This window comes from Mesoplodon densirostris, chromosome 17 (genome assembly GCF_025265405.1).
Source record: "Mesoplodon densirostris isolate mMesDen1 chromosome 17, mMesDen1 primary haplotype, whole genome shotgun sequence".
Taxonomy (NCBI): Eukaryota; Metazoa; Chordata; class Mammalia; order Artiodactyla; family Ziphiidae; genus Mesoplodon; species Mesoplodon densirostris.
Window position 1 is genome coordinate 54,208,787 of NC_082677.1, and position 19,568 is coordinate 54,228,354.

The window sequence follows — 19,568 nt, forward strand, 5'->3', positions numbered from 1 at the left end:
GTAAAATATGTCTTAGATTTTGCTCTCTGAAAGGGAACCATATTATTTAGGATAAACTGTCATAAAACAAAACTCAAAATATCTCAAACACATAACACAAGAGAAGTTGTTTCCATCACATTCTTAACAGTTTGATAGTGATGCTCACAGGGTGGACTTTCCTGTATAGATTTAAGGACCTAGTTTCTTCCATCTATAGTGCATCATTCCCTACAGCCTGAGTCCTAAGTTGGATGCCCTGAAACATGTGGTAGGGAAAGGTCAGGAGGGAACTTGCAGGAGGATTTTATTGCATGGAATAGTCCTAGAAATGACCATATTGTTTCCATTCACTTTATACTGGTTATAACTCAGTCACATGACCTCACCTAGCAAAAAGGAAGGTTGGAAAATAGGCTATTCCTATGCCTGGTAAGAAGAAGGAATTGTTCTTATGTGCCCCCAAATTTCTGTCATCTATATCCTCAATCTGTCTCTTCATAGTCACAAAGATTTCATGTCTCCTTTCAACCATGAAATATATCCACCCTTTTCTAAGGTAGACAGCCCCAAATCCCTTGCATTTACTCCACCCAACTTAAAGTCCAGGATCTGTGGGTGATTTTCAGACTTTTCCATGGTATGGATGTGATATCCTTTGGTCTTTTGACCTATGGTCTAAAGAAAGAAAACCTGTTATCTGTCCAACCCAAGTCCTATTATTTGTCATTTCTATGCATAGTCCATGTACAATAGAGAAATTGAGACAGAAATCCACAAAGAAAAAACTAAACAGAAAACAATTTGGAAAATGAGAGCACAAAAGTTACTGGTCCATATCACCTTGGGGTGGTAGATAGAAAATCATTGATTAGTCCCTGATTTTGCTCCCTCCCTGGGAAGAATTCCTTTGCTAATTGTTCTCATGCCCTTTGGGAGGTTTCTTCCTGTCTGTTCATCTTTATGGCTTTATCTGTGTTGGGTGTTGTAGAATAGTTCCATCTGTGCCTGGTGTATGTTTGTGGACCTATAGGTTGTTTTAAAACAAAAATGATTTATGTTTGTCTTTCTTCTGTTTTGTTATGGCTTGTGTTTTCTCTGGCAATGCAATTCATTCAAAATTTACCAGGCACCTTGTGATCTATTCATTCCTTGTCAGTTACATGTAGCAGTCGACCTACTGAAGTTCTCCACCAGACATAACTGATAATCTGAGTTATATCATTGCTTCTTTATGCCATGCTTTATATCTCTCAACTTAACAGTTGGAATGGTGAAAGCACCTGAAACTATAGCTGGGGTGGGAAGATAACACAATTGAATTTACTTTTGTACCATGGCTGATTTTGCTTTGTGAGCCAATACACCTGTGAGGATTCTGACTTTTTCCTTTCCACATCCAATATTTATGGTTATTCTGATTCGCTGGAAACAGGCTCCTCAGAAGAAAGTCTCTAAACTCGTGCCAGTGGGCCAAATCCAGTCATGACTATTCTTCCACAAATAGCCTATGGACATTTTCTCATTATAATAGTAAAGTTGGTGCTTGCTTCGGCAGCACATATACTAAAATTGGGACAATACAGAGAAGATTAGCATGGCCCCTGTGCAAGGATGACACGCAAATTCGTGAAGCATTCCATATTTAAAAAAAAAAAAGTAAAGTTGGGTAGTTGTGATGGAGAACATATGGCATACAATGCCAAAAATATTTATTATCTGACCTTTCACAAATAATTAGTTAATCCCTAACAGATTCACTAAGCTCATTGTATTTCTTCCAATTTATCACAGATAATATTTTACTGAATGTTTTTGCAATACATAAGCACGATTGCCATCTCTCACCTTGCTCTGTCTGTTTCTTTGCTTTCTGTTTCCCAATTGCAAAACCCATGTCATATATCATAATAACAAAATAATGATATTTATGCTATCAAGGTTGGAAAAAAGTTATGGAAGAATTTCCAAATGTTCTTTCCTGATGTATTGATCTGTTTTGTGGACTCTTGCTTAAGTTATATTCCCAGTGTGACTTCTTTTTTTCTTTGCTTCTAATAAGTGAGATTGTTTTTCAGTCTTACTTTTGTTGAGTTTAACTTTCTTTCATATTGCATGTTCCCTTATCCTATTTTTTATCTGTATTTTTATATTGAGAATTTTAGTCAAATGTTTTATGATCTTTTGACTGACTGTTCGTATTTAAGAGTAAAGCATCTAAAATCTGATAGACATTTATATGCACAGTCAGGACTTGCCAACTGATTGGCTGACATAGATTAAGTTGAGTGAGTGAGCAAAGAGCAAGTCATTCTTTTGGCAGAGCCACACAAGTCAGTATCATTAGGTCTTTCATTGACATTTCCCCCATTTTTAGTAAAGCATCTCTCTAGTCTTGAGCCTTTCTTTGAATTTCTATTTTATGCTCTGTTTGTTCTACACTTACATGATAGTTGACAGATTTTGCTCTGTTGTAGGTTGATTACTTTAGAATTTCCTTAAATGTTCTATAAATTAATCCAAGTTGGCCTTAAAATATTTCATTGTACTTATTAGCTAATATTAGATTATGCTATTATATTACATTGCCAACCATCTGGCTTCATCTAGTTTATTTGCAATCTTTTTGAGTTTTTTTGCTTTTGAAACATATATTCAAATATTAGAATTTGGAAAAGGTACTATGAGAGAAGTAAGGTAGTCAGAACATTACAAATTGGACAACAATTAAATTTCTATCAAATAACTATCTTTCACAATCTTTATTCACTTGGTTCGGTGGCAGGCCTACATAATTACTTGCATAGACCTATCACTTTCTTAAACATTCAGGCAGAAAATTTCTTAGATTATCTGGTAAGTATGCACTAACTCTGTGGTGCTGGTGAGATTTTATAAGCTAAAACTCAACTAAATCTCATTCTGTTTTACTTGTATTTACTTTGGATAACATGGGCCATTCAGTTCTAATTTCAACAAGGTAGACACACTTGTCAATAGAATGCAAATACATATGCAGTAAAATTTTCAAAGCTTGCAATCACACCTATGAAAGGTTTTCAGGAATCCACCAGGCTAAAACATACTAGTTAAAACACTTTTTTTTTATATTTCATGCCAAATAATCATAGTTAAAACTTTATAAACCTCATGTTAACATTTTAAACATCTTTAGGATTAAGGTGATGTTTTTCTTACCATGAAATATTTGAAACTGTGGTGAGCTAGAATGTAGTTATGTAATTTAATTGTCATTAAACCAAATATTAGATACATTACCCCTTGAAAAACTGAAAGTCTTGCACAATACTTGATATAGAAACAATCAGGAACATTTCCAGTTTTCTGCTGTCACTGACAACATGCTAGAGTAGTTTACCATATAGTTTTTAAATAACGGAAAGAAATAGTGCTTCCAGCATCGTAAAGACTTATCCTTCCTTAAGAGAGTGCTTTGTTCTATACTTTGTTACTTTCAATATTCATGGATTAAAGACTGTGAATATCAAAAAATAATTCAACCTACTTTTTTTTTAACATCTTTATTGGAGTATAATTGCTTTACAATGGTGTGTTAGTTTCTGCTTTATAACAAAGTGAATCAGTTATACATATACATATGTCCCCATATCTCTTCCCTCTTGCATCTTTCTCCCTCCCACCCTCCCTATCCCACCCCTCTAGGTGGTCACAAAGCACCGAGCTGATCTCCCTGTGCTATGCGGCTGCTTCCCACTAGCTATCTATTTTACGTTTGGTAGTCCATGCCACTCTCTCACTTTGTCACAGCTTACCTACTTTATTAGGTTCCAAGGCAGGAAACAGTTTCAAAGTCCACATCTTGGCCATATCTCAAATTCGAGCTTTTTGTATTTTCTCATTCATATTAAAAGTCTCCATCTTCAGCAATATTACCACATCACCTAATCAGTAGGTCTACTTAAAATTTAAAATACTTTCTGACACTATAAAAATTTCTTAAGTTTGTATAAATTAGGTATCTGTGGGGTAGGAGAGATTTGTGTAAATGAGATACAAAAATGAATAAAAACATTTATTGCTTTGAAAGATTATAATATGCGATTTACTGAACTCAGCAAATAATCTATTTACTGTTCATAGTGGAAGAAAATAATAGCTAAGAGAGAAAATGAGAAAGAAAAACCATTCTTTCAGAAGGTAGTGAAACACAAAAGATTGCTGCACAGAGCATTGGTGTTCAGTTTTAAGCCTTGAGAATGAGAAGAAATGTTTTTCCTAAGTTGCTGTGTATTTTTTGTCTCAGACGTTTTCTCTTTACCTTTTTTTCTAGTCCTAAAAGTGAAATGGATTATCAATAACTGCTCTACAATTCAAAATAACAGAATTCTGTGCTCTTTATGTTGACTTAAAAAAGTGTACAACATGAGAGTTGTGAGTTAAGTTCTATTTGGGGCAAAATGAGGACTATAGCCCAGGAGACAGCATTTCAGATAGCTCTGAGAAACTGCTCCAAAGAGGTAGGGGGTAAGGTCAGTATACATGTGATTTTGGTGAAGGGGGAGTAACATGCAATCAAGCACATATTTTTGCAGAAGATTTCTTCTAGTCATGCAGAGCAGTCGTCACTATGAAGGATTTTAATGCTTTTCTAGATATGAGGAGATACAAGAATTGGGCTCATAAAATCGGCTCCTGAAAATATCTAACTACCTGAAGACCTGTTCTGCCAGGTTTTCCCAGAGCACAGGAGTGTCTCATTTCTGCTCTTCACCCTGAGCTCCTTTCAGGGAGCTGTTGAAAGTCAGCAGCTGCAACAGCTCCTGATTTCATCCTTGTAGAGGTAGATGGCAAGTGCCAATGGCAAGTACCAATTTGTAGTTGACATTTACATTATTCAGATATTCAATCAGTTTCATGAATTTTTTTATGAGAAGGTACTCAAATTCACAGAAGGTTGATATGTGATTGTACTAATATTGAGTTGTTAGTAATAATGGGAGTTAATGTGAGGGGTGTAATTAAGAAGAATAGAGGATTCTCAACTTGTGAGGAATCATCTCAGTCATCTATGTCATTGTTTTTGCAATATAAATACATGCTCAGAAGTGTAAGAGTAAATGTATAGAAATGTATTATTTGTGGCAAAGATAGTGGAGATTTATCAGGAAAGTCTTCAAAGTTCATCACCGACTAATGATCAAAAAGAGAAAAAGAAAATTCTTTAGAGAGTTTTGCCATGTATTAGTACTCTGATTCTCTTGTTAAACTTCTTTTTTTGAGGATTATAATAAAATTATTTATCTTAGTTACTCTAGATAACTTTGACAACATGTGTGTTTAATTTTCAAGGTACATTAATTTTGAGAGCTATAGCTAAACATATTTGAGTATTATAATCATTTTGTCTTTGTACCACAGTATTAGAAAAATGGTATGGCCCTATTCTATAATCAGTGGCTGTTTTTAAGGAGCAGAATTGTATATGTCAAGCATGATTACTTTAGAGCCATCTAAGCCTAAAGTGCTACAGTCAAATAGTTAATAATTGTTAGTTTCATCTTGTTAGAAATGCTAACCAGAAATGTTCCCTACCACTTCTACAGATTGTTAAAATATATTATTGAAAATAAAACAAACATATTCTGTTATTAAAAGGCTTACAAAATTAAATCTGCCCAATAATGTGCTAAAGTTATTCTAACTTTAAACATACATTGCCAACCCTTAAAAAATAATTGCCTCTGCAAGCTTTTTAAAGAGTCTTGATGTTACTATCCAATAAGAATAAGGGTCAGAATTCCAATAAAAGTAGGGATCAAAATGAAGACATATTACTCACCTTTGGACAGGATGAATCTGCAGTATAATGATATATCTACGTGGTGCTGTTATATAAGCAGTTGAAGACAAATTCACATAATTTGAGTTAAAAACTAGGCAATTAATGTGGATTTAGAAGTAAAGAGTTTGAAATATGATCTTTTTATTATTATTATTAGTTCATAGTTGATAGAAAGAAAATGACTATCCGTGGAATCTCCTTGGATAAGGGTGAATTCATCAGCAAGAAAAAAGGCATGTCAGCTAGGTAAGAGCCATAAAACCTAATGAAGTCAATAGGGAATTCCCAGAAAATTTAAGAATGTTGTTTTAGAAAAAGTTATATTTAGTATATAATTCACTTTTCAGTATATTATTATGAGAGTAAACTAAATATCTGTTAAAGAAATAATAGCACGAAATAGAACTGTGACTTATAAAAGCAACACAATATATTCTGCTGGCATTTATTTTATTGTTACACCATAGCAACTCTAGATTTAACTTCTCTTTTACTCAGGAATGATATTAAGCTTTATCAAATGCTATTTTTGGCAAATATTGGTTTGTGTTAAAAAAATTTGTCACTCAAAAATCATTGTAGGGCCTCCCTGGTGGCGCAGTGGTTGAGAGTCCGCCTGCCGATGCAGGGGATACGGGTTCGTGCCCCGATCTGGGAGGATCCCATATGCCGCGGAGCGGCTGGGCCCGTGAGCCATGGCCGCTGGGCCTGCGCATCCGGAGCCTGTGCTCCGCAACGGGAGAGGCCACAACAGTGAGAGGCCCGCATACCGCAAAAAGAAAAAAAAAAAAAAAATCATTGTATTTATATAACTATGTATTTCTATTATATATATGTATAATATTTATATGTGTGTGTGAGAGAGAGACTGAGTCAAACAGGTATTATCTTCACTTTGTCAATATGTTTTTAAAATACTTTTATCTAATTAAATAAGTTTAATTTTGAGTTATTTTTTGTACGGTGTGAAGTGTAGGTAGAGCTGTTTCTCCTTCTCCATCTCCTTCTTCCTCTTCATCTTTGTCTTCATCTTTTAAAATATGGAAGCCCTGTTGCTTTGTGTTCTGACACTATTCTATGAAAAACTATCCTTTCTCTGTGAAGTTACCTTTGCATTTTTGTCAAATATCATTTAAACCTATTTGTGTGGGTCTATTTCTGGATTTTCTATTATTTTTCAATGGTCTTCCTGTTTATCTTTTTGAAAATATTACACTGGCTTAACAAATGTTGCTTTCTTTTTTTAACATCTTTATTGGAGTATAATTGCTTAACAATGGTGTGTTAGTTTCTGCTGTATAACAAAGTGAATCAGCTGTACATATACATATATCCCTGTACCTCCTCCCTCTTGCGTCTCCTTCCCAACCTCCCTATCCCACCCCTCTAGTTGGACACAAAGCACCGAGCTGGTCTCCCTATGCTATGCAACTGCTTCCCACTAGCTATCTGTTTTACATTTGGTAGTGTATATATGTCCATGCCACTTTCTCACTTCCTCCCAGCTTACCCTTCCCCCTCCCAGTGTCTCAAGTCCATTCTCTATGTCTGCATCATTATTCCTGTCCTGCCCCTAGGTTCTTCAGAACCTTTTTTTTTTTTAGATTCCATATAAAAGTGTTAGCATATGGTATTCGTTTTTCTGTTTTTGACTTACTTCACTCTATGTGACAGACTCTAGATCCATCCACCTCACTACAAATAACTCAATTTCATTTCTTGTTATGGCTGGATAATATTCCATTGTATATATGTGATGTGCCACATCTTCTTTATCCATTCATCTGTTGATAGACACTTAGGTTACTTCCATGTCCTGGTTATTGTAAATAGAGCTGCAATGAACATTGTGGTGCATGACTCTCTGAATTATGGTTTTCTCAGGGTATATGCCCAGTAGTAGGATTGCTGGGTCATATGATAGTTCTATTTTTAGGTTTCTAATGAACCTCCATACTGTTCTCCCTCAATTTACATTCCCACCAACAGTGTAGGAGGGTTCCCTTTTCTCCACACCTTCTCCAGCATTTATTGTTTGTAGATATTTTGTTGATGGCCATTCTGACCAGTGTGAAGTGATACCTCATTGTAGTTTTGCTTTGCATTTATCTGATGATTAGTGATGTTGAGCATCCTTTAATGTGTTTGTTGGCCATATGTATATCTTCTTTGGAGAAATGTCTATTTAGGTCTTCTACCCATTTTTGGATTGGGTTGTTTGTTTTTTGATATTGAGCTTCATGAGCTGCTTGTATGTTTTGGAGATTAAACCTTTGTCAGTTGCTTTGTTTGCAAATATTTTCTCCCATTCTGAGGGTTGTCATTTCATCTTGTTTTTGTTTTCCTTTGCTGTGCAAAAGCTTCTAAGTTTCATTAGGTCCCATTTGTTTACTTTTGTTTTTATTTCCATTTCTCTAGGAGGTGGGTCAAAAAGGATCTTGCTGTGACCTATGTCACAGAGTGTTCTGCCTATCTTTTCCTCTGAGAGTTTTATAGTGTCTGGCCTTACATTTAGGGCTTTAATCCAGTTTGAGTTTATTTTTCTGTATGGTATTAGGGAGTGTTCTAATTTCATTTTTTTACATGTTGCTGTCCAGTATTCCCAGCACCGCTTCTTGAAGAGGCTGTCTTTTCTCCATTGTATATTCCTGCCTCATTTATCAAAGATATGGTGACCATATGTGTGTGGGTTTATCTCTGGGCTTTCTATCCTGTTCCATTAATCTATATTTCTGTTTCTGTGCCAGTACCATACTGTCTTGATTACTGTAGCTTTGTGGGATAGTCTGAGTTCAGGGAGCCTGATTCATCCAGGTCCAATTTTCTTTCTCAAGATAGCTTTGGCTATTTGGGTCTTTTGTGTTTCCATAGAAATTGCAAAATTTTTTGTTCTAGTTCTAAGAAAAATGCCATGGGTAGTTTGATAGGAATTGCATTGAATCAGTAGATTGCTTTGGGTAGCGTAGGCATTTTCACAATGTTGATTCTTCTAATCCAAGAACATGGTATATCTCTCCATGTGTTTGTATCATCTTTAATTTCTTTCATCGGTGTCTTATAGTTTTCTGCATACAGGTCTTTTGTCTCCTTAGGTAGGTTTATTCCTAGATATTTTATTCTTTTTGTTGCAGTGGTAAATGGGAGTGTTTTCTTGATTTCACTTTCAGATTTTTCATCATTAGTGTATAGGAATGCAGAAGATTCCTGTGCAGTAATTTTGTATCCTGCTACTTACCAAATTCATTGATTAGCTCTAGTAGTTTTCTGGTAGAATCTTTAGGATTCTCTATGTATAGTATCATGTCATCTGCAAACAGTGACAGCTTTACTTCTTCTTTTCCGATTTGCATTCCTTTCATTTCTTTTTCTTCTCTGATGGCTGTGGCTAAAACTTCCAAAAGTATGTTGAATAATAGTGGTGAGAGTGGGCAGCCTTGTCTTGTCCCTGATCTTAGCAGAAATGGTTTCATTTGTTCACCATTGAGAATGATGTTGTCTGTGGGTTTGTTGTATATGGCCTTTATTATGTTGAGGTAGGTTCCCTCTATGCCCACTTTCTGGAGGGTTTTTATCATAAATGGGTGTTGAATTTTGTCAAAAGCTTTTTCTGCATCATTTGAGATGATCACATGGTTTTCTCGTTTAATTTGTTAATATGGTGTATCACATTGATTGATTTGCATATATTGAAGAATCCTTGCATTCCTGGGATAAACCCCACTTGATCATGGTGTATGATCCTTTTATGTGCTGTTGGATTCTGTTTGCTAGTATTTTGTTGAGGATTTTTGCATCTATGTTCATCAGTGATATTGGCCTGTAGATTTGTGTGTGTGTGTGTGACATCTTTGTTGGTTTTGGTATCAGGGTGATGGTGGCCTCATAGAATGAGTTTTGGAGTGTTCCTCCCTCTGCCATATTTTGGAAGAGTTTGAGAAGGATAGGTGTTAGCTCTTCTCTAAATGTTTGATAGAATTCTCCTGTGAAGCCATCTGGTCCAGGACATTTGCTTGTTGGAAGACTTTTAACCACAATTTCAATTTTAGTGCTTGTGATTGTTCTATTTATATTTTCTATTTCTTCTTGGTTCAGTCTTGGAATGTTGTGCTTTTCTAAGAACTTGTCCATTTCTTCCAGGTTGTCCATTTTATTGGCATATAGTTGCTTGTAGTAATCTCTCATGATCCTTTGTATTTCTGCAGTGTCTCGAGAAGTGACCTGTCATGGGTGATAGAACCTGTAGTGATGGTTGAAAGCAGCATATTGAAAAATCCTAGGATGGTTCTATCTTTTTCCCAAGGACAAGGACATATTTATATGTTCTGAGACTTTAAACAATCTTTGGGTTAGCAATTTTGCAACTTATCTATTCCATGATACACAGAGAAAGAAAGGGAGAGAGTTAGAAAGAGAGACAGAAAGGGAGAGAGAGAATTTATATTTTAATAAATGAAAAACATTTTGCAAAAAAAATCTTTAAAATATGTTTTAACTTTTATAAGTGCATTTTTAGGGAAACTGTGAATCTAAAAAATTCAGAGGTCTTGCATGAATATTTTGCACATGAAGTCAGGGGCTTCAGGTTGCACTGATAATTTGCTGTGATGTTCCTAGAGCTAAAATTTGAATTTTCAAGTTAATGAAAAAAACTCAAAATACCATGGAACTCTAAATCCCACCCTCCACACATAATTTTTGTGGAGGAATAAAGACATGCTTTCATGGACAAGACATATCAGATTTTTTCTCATACTTAAAGATCAAGATGTCTTTGATCCTACATGTAAAGATTTTTACAGGCTCACTCATGATCTATTGAGGGTGTGGAGAAAAGGGAACCCTCTTGCACTGTTGGTGGGAATGTAAATTGATACAGCCACTATGGAGAACAGTGTGAAGATTCCTTAGGAAACTAAAAATAGAACTACCATACGACCCAGCAATCCCACCACTGGGAATATACCCAGAGAAAACCATAACTCAAAAAGATACATGCACCCCAATGTTCATTGCAGCACTATTTACAGTAGGCTATTACAGTAGGTCATGGAAGCAACCTATATGCCCATTGACAGAAGAATGGATAAAGTAGATGTGGTACATATATACAATGTAATATTACTCAGCCATAAAAAGGAATGGAATTGCGTCATTTGTTGAGACATGGATGGACCTAGATAGAGACTGTCATACAGAGTGAAGTAAGTCAGAAAGAGAAAAACAAATATCGTATATTAACACAAATATGTGGAATCTAGAAAAATGGTACCGATGAACCTGTTTGCAAGGCAGAAATAGAGACACAGACGTAGAGAACAAACATATGGACACCAAGGGCGGAAAGCCGTGGGGGGTGTGGTGATGAGATGAACTGGGAGATTGAGATTGACGTATATACACTAATATGTATAAAGTAGATAGCTAATGAGAACCTGCTGTATAGCACAGGGAACTGCACTTCCCTGTACAGTAGAAACTAACACAACATTGTAAAACTACTATACTCCAATTTAAAAAAATAATAAATTCTTAAAGCATATTTTTAAAATATACATTGAATGAATAAAAAGAGATAGAACATCTTTAGTCCAAAATGTTTATTAAAGTTAACTATCATTTGGGAACTACATTTCAATAGCATATTGATTCAAAATAGTAATTAGACAAATCCATCATCTAAAACTGCTAAAAATATTTCTTTTCAACATAATATTAGTTAAGCAAAAGAATTACAAATGTTTGACCTGTATTATAACATATTTAATTTGTTGACACTGACAGTACTTCTGGACATAATATGTGATGATTGAACAAAACATTTTTAATATTTATTAGATACATCATATTGCTTATGGAGTTTAAAAATTTAACAAGTAGAATTTGTGACTGTAGATGTGATAAAGAAAACAAAACCTTTTTAAATTAGTTCAGAACATTCTTCCATATACAGACTTTATCCAAAATCACACTATTTTTTTGTCAAAAACTCAGCTGATTTTTAAAAATTTATTTATTTATTTATTTATTTATTTATTTTTGGCTGTGTTGGGTCTTCGTTTCTGTGTGAGGGCTTTCTCTAGTTGTGGCGAGCGGGGGCCGCTCTTTATCGCGGTGTGTGGGCCTCTCACTATTGTGGCCTCTCTTATTGCGGAGCACAGGCTCCAGACGTGCAGGCTCAGTAGTTGTGGCTCACAGGCCCAGTTGCTCCGCGGCACGTGGGATCTTCCCAGACCAGGGCTTGAATCCGTGTCCCCTGCATCGGCAAGCAGATTCTCAACCACTGCGCCACCAGGGAAGCCCTCAGCTGATTTTTGATAACTACAAGATAGTAGTGGTTTTCAAATTTTCAAAAAGCAAAACAGTTCATTAAGATAAATTGTACTAAAATTTTGTTATAAAGTAATACTCTGTTCTTGAGGCAAGGATGTGGAAAAACTTTTATTGAAATACAATACTTTATTGTGTAAAATACTGTATGATATGCAAGTGTTTCCAGAGAAAATTCTGTCTTAAATATTTTTTTGTTACTTAATACATAGACATGATAATAACGTATAAAATTATCTTCCTCTGAATTGTCTCAGTCATACAGTCCTCTTTTTCTATTGAATTGTGCACTCTATTAGTGTATTTTATATATTATATATGTATATATTATATATGTTTACAATAGAAGTGGCTAAAAGAATATTCAAAATTTTCCATGAGTATTATTTATATTATAATTAAGATTTCTCAAGCACAAAGCCCTCAGAATTAAAAATTAATAGCTCTCATATGACAATAAATCCTACCTTTGCAAAAATTCAAGTTATGTTGTTAAAATATTGTAATTTTAAAGAGAAGCTAAATCATAATAATTCATTTTTCTTGAGTATATAGACATATACATTTATGCATATATATATGATGTTATTAATGGAGTTTTCTTTTGTGTAAAATCAAACAATTAGCTCTGGATAATATGTTTCTTAATTACTTAAAAACAGATCCAAAGATGGTATTTCATTCTAATTTAATTTTCAGAAAATACTGCATTTTTTTGTTTTATTCTTTTCTAAATGATCACTTCTCTATCATCCAGTTTGAAAAGAAAAACATTAAAATATTGTAAGCAAAGGAAGTAGGTTTCATTTTACATGTGAATTATGATCTGTTGGTAATGGTTTTTCCTACGTTTTGAATGATTTTCAGGTTGTGACCAGGCTCAAAAGGAAATGATGTGATAGATTTTTGCTACAAGATTTTCCAATTTATACAGAGTTGCATTATGTGCTGTATATGCCTTAAGGTAGTTTAAAACAACAAAAAAAGAAAAGAACAGAATTGCTGCATTTAGCAGAATATATACTCCTAAACCATTTAATCACCATTCCCAGTTTTCTGTTCCTTGCAGTCTCTTATCAAATAACTGCTTTTATTAAGTATAATCATAATTTTACTTCACTTGATGCTACTTAAATGATGTAAATAAAATAGTCAAAACGTAGAAAACAGTGTTGTCAAATACAAATTAAATTTATTGTAACATATGTTTATATATATGTATGTTTTTGTGTTTATGTGCTTATCAGGTTTTTTATTACAAATAATTTGGGTTATAACAGTGACAAAGGCCACTATGTTTAGAATCTAAAATCCATGTAGTATATATCTGAGCTTCCTGCTTAAATTTTATTACAATGCTTCAGAATAGTGGTGTCTAAAACCTTTGATAAATGCTTACACTAATTCTGTTTGGAAATATTCATTTTATTTTAAACCCTAGGGATTTTTTACATACAATTTTGTAAGTTAAGTAATAAGTTTTCCATCAAACAAGTACTGAAACAAAGAAAAAGTAACCATACGCAAGAATCAGCAGAAGAAATGGAAAATGGACAGATCAGCAAGGGCTTTTAGATATTAGACATATTAGACACAATATATCAAATAAAAATTAAAGAAAAATTAAAGCCAAAGTAAAATACTTTGAGTGAAAAGAATTGTATAACAATGAGCATATATAATGAGCAGACTTGATAAAGGATCAAATATACCTTCTAAAATGGAGAATGAACAATAAATAAAGAATCAATAAAGAATCAAAAAGATCTTCTAAAATTTAAAATGTATTTATGGATTTCAAATTCTAAATAAGCCAATTTAGAATTAATATAGAGAAAAACTAGAAACTGGACAAAAAAGAAATGTGTACTGATCTCATCCACTTGAGGGCATTAGAGAGTTAACAAGATAACGAAGATTTCCCAGGTCAGTAGTTAGAGATGATGGGACCCTGAAGATAAGGGTTAAGTTTTGGAGTGGTTTATACCCTCTAGACTTTATCCAATTCTACAATGCGTATATGGCTGGAAGACTGAGCATCACTTATAGCAGTATCTGAGACTAGTTTAGGGTTTCTAAACCTCAGCACTATTTGCATTTTGGGCCAGGTAATCTTTGTTGTGGGAGCATATCCTGTGATTTGTAGGATTTTTAGTGACAAACCTGTCTGTCCTCTATTCACTAGATTTCCAACTAAATTGTCTCCACAGACTACCAAATATTCCCTAACTTTGTGGGTTGAGAATGCAAAATTCTTCCCTCTTCCTTCCCCCGCTTCATGAGAACCACCAGAAGAAACTTTTGGAGTCTAGATTCTGCCAAAAGAAGGGCCACCATGTAAACTTTTTGTTTTGGATTAGGAAAGCAAAAGATTGTACCCTAGAAGAGAGGGAAACTTGAAATACACAGTCAATTGCAGAAAGTTTCTTAAATTCCAAATCCTCTCAGTGCCTTAACTGGTTTGAAGTGTTCTCAGATGTCTAGTGCAAAGAGACAAATAGAAGAAAAAAGATGGAATGTCCTCGATGAAAGAAGATACCATTATATTAAGCCTCAAATGTTTCTGACAACTACAATTTTTAAACTTATAAAATTTTTGAGATTATGTTTGTAGATTTACATGTAGTTGTTAGAAATGATACAGAAAGATCCTGTATACTCTTTACCCAGTTTCCACCAATGGTGCTGCTTTGTAAAGCTATAGTGTAATGTCACAACCAGGCTACTGGCGTTGGTACAATCCGTTATTCAGATCTCCAAGTTTTGCTAGTACTCCAGTGTGTGTGTATGTGCCTGTGTATTTCTATTTAGGTCTATGCTATTTCAATACGTGTAGTTCATGCATCTACCATCACAGTCAATATAAAATACTGTCACCACACAGATCCTGCTGTTGACCTTTTACAACTCTACCCACTTCTCTCTTGTTCCCCTCCCCCCCTCTTGTTCCCCTAACCCCTGGCAACCACTAATCTGTTCTTCGTTTCTCTAACTTTGTAATTTCAAGCATGTTATATAAATAAAATCATACAGCATGTAAATTCTTGACATTGGCTTGCTTTTTTTAGCCATCATAATTTCCTCAGATTCATCCAATTCTTGTGTATTATCACTAGTTTGTTCCTTTTTATTCCTTAGTATTCCATGTATGAAGTACTTATTATAGGTTGTCTAACCATTCACCATTCAAAGGACATCTGGGTTGTTTCCAGTTTGAGACTATTAAGTATAAATCTGCTATTAAAATTAGTGTACATGTTTTTGTGTGAACATAATTCTCATTTGTCTGGTATATTTTCCCCAAAATATGAAATGTCTCTGCTTCCTCACCAGCATTTGATGATGTTACTATTTTTATTCTGGTCATTCTGGGTTAAATTTGTATATATCCAATGAATAATGGTGTTAAACATTGTTTCATGTAATTATTTTCCAATTCTATGTCCTCTATTTTGAAATGGCTGTTTATGTCTCTTGCCCATTTTCTAATTTTATTATTTTTTTTCCTGAGTTGAGATTTTTTGATATACTCTAAATACTAGTCATTTGTCAGATAGGTGGTTTGAAAATGTATTAACCCAGACTTTAACATGCTGTGTCATATTATTAACAGGTTCTTTTGCAGAGCTAAAGTGTTAAATTTTGTTAAGGTTCAATTATATTTTTCCTTTGATGGCTCATGCTTTAGGTACAAAGTCCTAAAACTCTTTTCCTAGGCTTAGATGGAAAAAAATGTAGCTTTGTTTCCTATATTTAAATACATGACCCTTTTGATTTAAATTTTTTATAAGGTGTGTGTGTGTGTGTGTGTTTTACTTAAAGGGGAGTTTTTCCTTTTCTTTTTAAAAATTAAAAAATTTTTGCCTTTAGATGCCTAATTGCTCTAGCACTGTTTGTTGAAAAGCCTATCTTTTCTCAATTGAAATGCTTTTCCAACTTTGTCAAAAGTAAATTTGCAGCCTGCTTTTGTGGGTCTATTTCTAGAGCCTCTGTTCTGTTCCATGTTCAATGTGTCTGTCCTGCCTTTATCATACTCTTGATTACAATAGTTTTAGTAAGCTTTAATGTCAAATTGAGTAACTTCCCCACTTTCTTCTTTGTCAAGATTGTTTCAGCCATTCTAGAGATTGTGACTTTCTATATAAGTTTTAGAGTAAGCTAGTCTGTTTCTACAAAAAAAAAAAAGTTTTTGATTAGAGTTTTTAATAGGAATGTATTAAATCTACTTATGTTGTTGAATTTGAAATGAGTTTCTTATAAACAGCATTTGGTTGGACCAGTTTTTTAAGTTCATTCTGCCACTGTCTAACTTTAGTTGGCATATTATGACTGTTTACATTTAAGGTGAATATTGTTTTGTTAGAACTTAAGTCTGCCATTTTATAGTTGATTTTCTGTTGTTCCCTCTTATCTTTCTTTCTCTTTTCTTGTCTTCCTGTGAGTTACTTGAATATTATATAGGATTCTATCTTGATATACTTTAGTGTTTTTGAGTATGTATCCTCCTATAATTTTCTTAGTGGTTGAGAGTACTTAAAGTTTGAAACCCCCTGGAAGCAGCCAATGCAAGGTTGTCTTCATTGTTTATGGATGAAAACCTTGAAGGTTTCTGCTTGTTTTATCTGTTTACACAACCTGAGAAAGGTGCCTGAAAATTTTTGGACCGACTTATGATTGCTTATGCTTTTTTCTATTTTTCCGCTCTGTCCTTTTTCTTTATTTAAGACTTACAGGCATATATTCATGAACAAGGTAATTAAACCAAACCTTGACACTATAATTTAAGCAATGATTATTTATTTGTTTGTTTCTCCAGGGGGGCCATAAGGAAAATGGTGGTGGAAACCTTTGTTTACAGAATGGCTTCTAAGCTATAGCTGATGAGAGGTCACTCAGGCAGGGTGACCATGTATAAGAGAAAAATCACATAAATGACATAAATGATAGATCAAAGGGCAGTGGACAATTAATGGATCAAAAAGGAAAATCTAGGCAACAGGAACATTAGCCACAACTGAAAGTAACTAAGGACTAACCTGAGGCTCCCAAAACAACTGAGTTAAAACCTGGTGATTGAATAGGTAGAAGGGAGGAATGTAAAGCCAAAAGATGGTTGGGAGAATATGCTTTGATTGGAAAAACACCTTCCTGCAGATAACCAATCAAAAAGAATTACACAGTTTCAGTGGGAGAGAATCAGGAGCCACTTTAAGTTCATATTGTTGACCCCTTGTGGAGCAGCTATTGATATTAACGATCTCCTTCTTTGGCATCAGACACTGTGCATGGAAAAGTATGTTCAGTGTTACTCAGGAAGCTTAGATAACTGATGCTTTTGAAGAAATGTGACAGTTACACAAACTCTCAATATGCCAATCTGAATAAAGGCAGAGGTGTGTTAACACATTTCCTGAAAAGGAGAATTGTCATACTCCAACCATAATTTTTAAATGGAATCCTACTTCTGAGGTTGCTGAATATTAAGAATGCAAGCAACTTAATTTTGGTCATATAATGATACTAAGTTTATCCTAGTTCCTTTAACTCAATTTATGATTAATGATGTGATAAAAAGGGCTCCAACTGTTAAGACTCCCTATGTGACAAGTGTTGGAGGAACAGGATAATGTGAAGTAATCTGTCATGGTCTTTCTCTCTCAGCTCACCTAAAGTGGGGTTGAATAATAAGAAAAGAATTAGTATTCTTCAAAATAAAAGAAAAAATAAAAATAAAAGTGGTGGGAAAAAATTAAATTGGTTACAAGTGTTGAGATATTTTATTTAAAATGGCATTAAAATAAAGAAAATAAATGAAATACCTATGAAATCAGTGAACACAGTACGAAAATTAGCTATTTAATGTCAGGCTCTCACTTCAAAATCAACCAACCAGAGTTGGATTCACTCCAGTGAACATGCTTTTAAGACATCCATCAAAAATCTCACAGCTACTCCATTTATTTCCTTGATTTTTATGCTATTTTTCATGTCTCATCAATTCCTCAAGCAACAGGTTTGCTCAGTTTAGCCTAGCTTTGTGAAATACACACACACACACACACACACACATACATATATAAATCTATAAATCATACACATACACACACACACACTCACACTCACACACATATATATATGACACCACTAAAGAGAAAGGATTTTTGACACTTAGTAAATAGAGAGCCAGATTTCTTGGCCCAACTCTCAAGAGGGTACCCAAAGACATTTGTATCAGAATGAGTAAAATATCCTGGGGATAGAGAAGAAACTTAACCAGATTGCTGGACAGGGTGCACAACAGTTTGCCATACCCAACTTTGTAAACAAGAAAAAAAAAAAAACAGCAGACATACACTGCCTATTGGCAAAATCTGGACCAGCCCATAGCTGGCAGGCAGATTACATTGGCCTTTTACCATAGTTTAAAGTGGATGCTGATAAGTCTTGATCAGGATAGTTACTTGTCCTGGATTTGAATTTGTATATTCATTAACTGAAGCAGGCATGTCTAACATGATAAGAGGTTTAGAGCTGAAAATATTATTCATTTTGGACCTCATATTTATCATCTAATCAAGGAACCTATTTTAGTGCTGATATTGTGCAATAATGGACCAAGAAATATCATATAATAAAATTGTCGTGTATCTTATTATACATAAAAAAAGATTAATTTGAAAATTGGAATGGACAATTGAAATACTTGCTTACTAAACTATGTGATAAGAGACTGAAAGGATTGAACGAATAAATACTGAAATTTAATGTGTGTGATGTTTAACCGTTTTAGAGAAAATGGACCATTTTCTTTTCTTTTCCTTTCCTTTATTTTCTTTTTTTCTGCCTATTCATGTAGTGCCAGGACCTGGGTTGCATTTATAAGTTCTGGTGGAAGGATCAATTTCTAAATATGATACCATGACAGTATCTCTAAATATTACTCCCTGAATTCATGGGGAATAGTGAGATGGGTTATTTTTTCTTCTCATTTGCCTAAACTAGTATTAACAGTTGCTGCTTTTTTCCTACTTAATGGATAAGACAGTCTTATAAAGTAATTCTTACCCAGTTTTGCTCCATCTACCCCACGTGACTGGGAGTGGACAAAGGGAGAAGTGTTGGCCAGGTTTGTATTGCCATTAGCTGGATGTGTCAGTCCTCTGGCTGAAACGATGGTCTTACTCTGGGCAGGAAGTTTAGGTCTGAGTAAAAATTTATGACAATTGGAAATATGGGGAGCACTTGCTGTTGTAAAGGAAGCCAGTAAGTGGTTAATGCCAAAAGTAGAAGCTAATTTTATTTTGGTGCCCAGTGAATGACCAAAAGCAAGAGGTTTGATATTATCACTTAGTTGTATTTACAGATGCCTATAAGGGTGAAACTATTTGCTTCTCTTTCTTCACAACGTTGCCAAAGCTGTTATCTCTTTTTATTTTTA

General features: G+C 34.3%; 1 non-coding gene across 1 annotated transcript; it reads left to right on the top strand.

Moving 5' to 3' along the window:
* The first annotated feature begins 1,521 nt into the window (after positions 1-1,521).
* LOC132477817 (U6 spliceosomal RNA) lies at positions 1,522-1,628 on the top strand. The gene has a single exon (XR_009530323.1). It is a non-coding gene; the product is annotated as a U6 spliceosomal RNA (small nuclear RNA).
* The last annotated feature ends 17,940 nt before the right edge of the window (positions 1,629-19,568 follow it).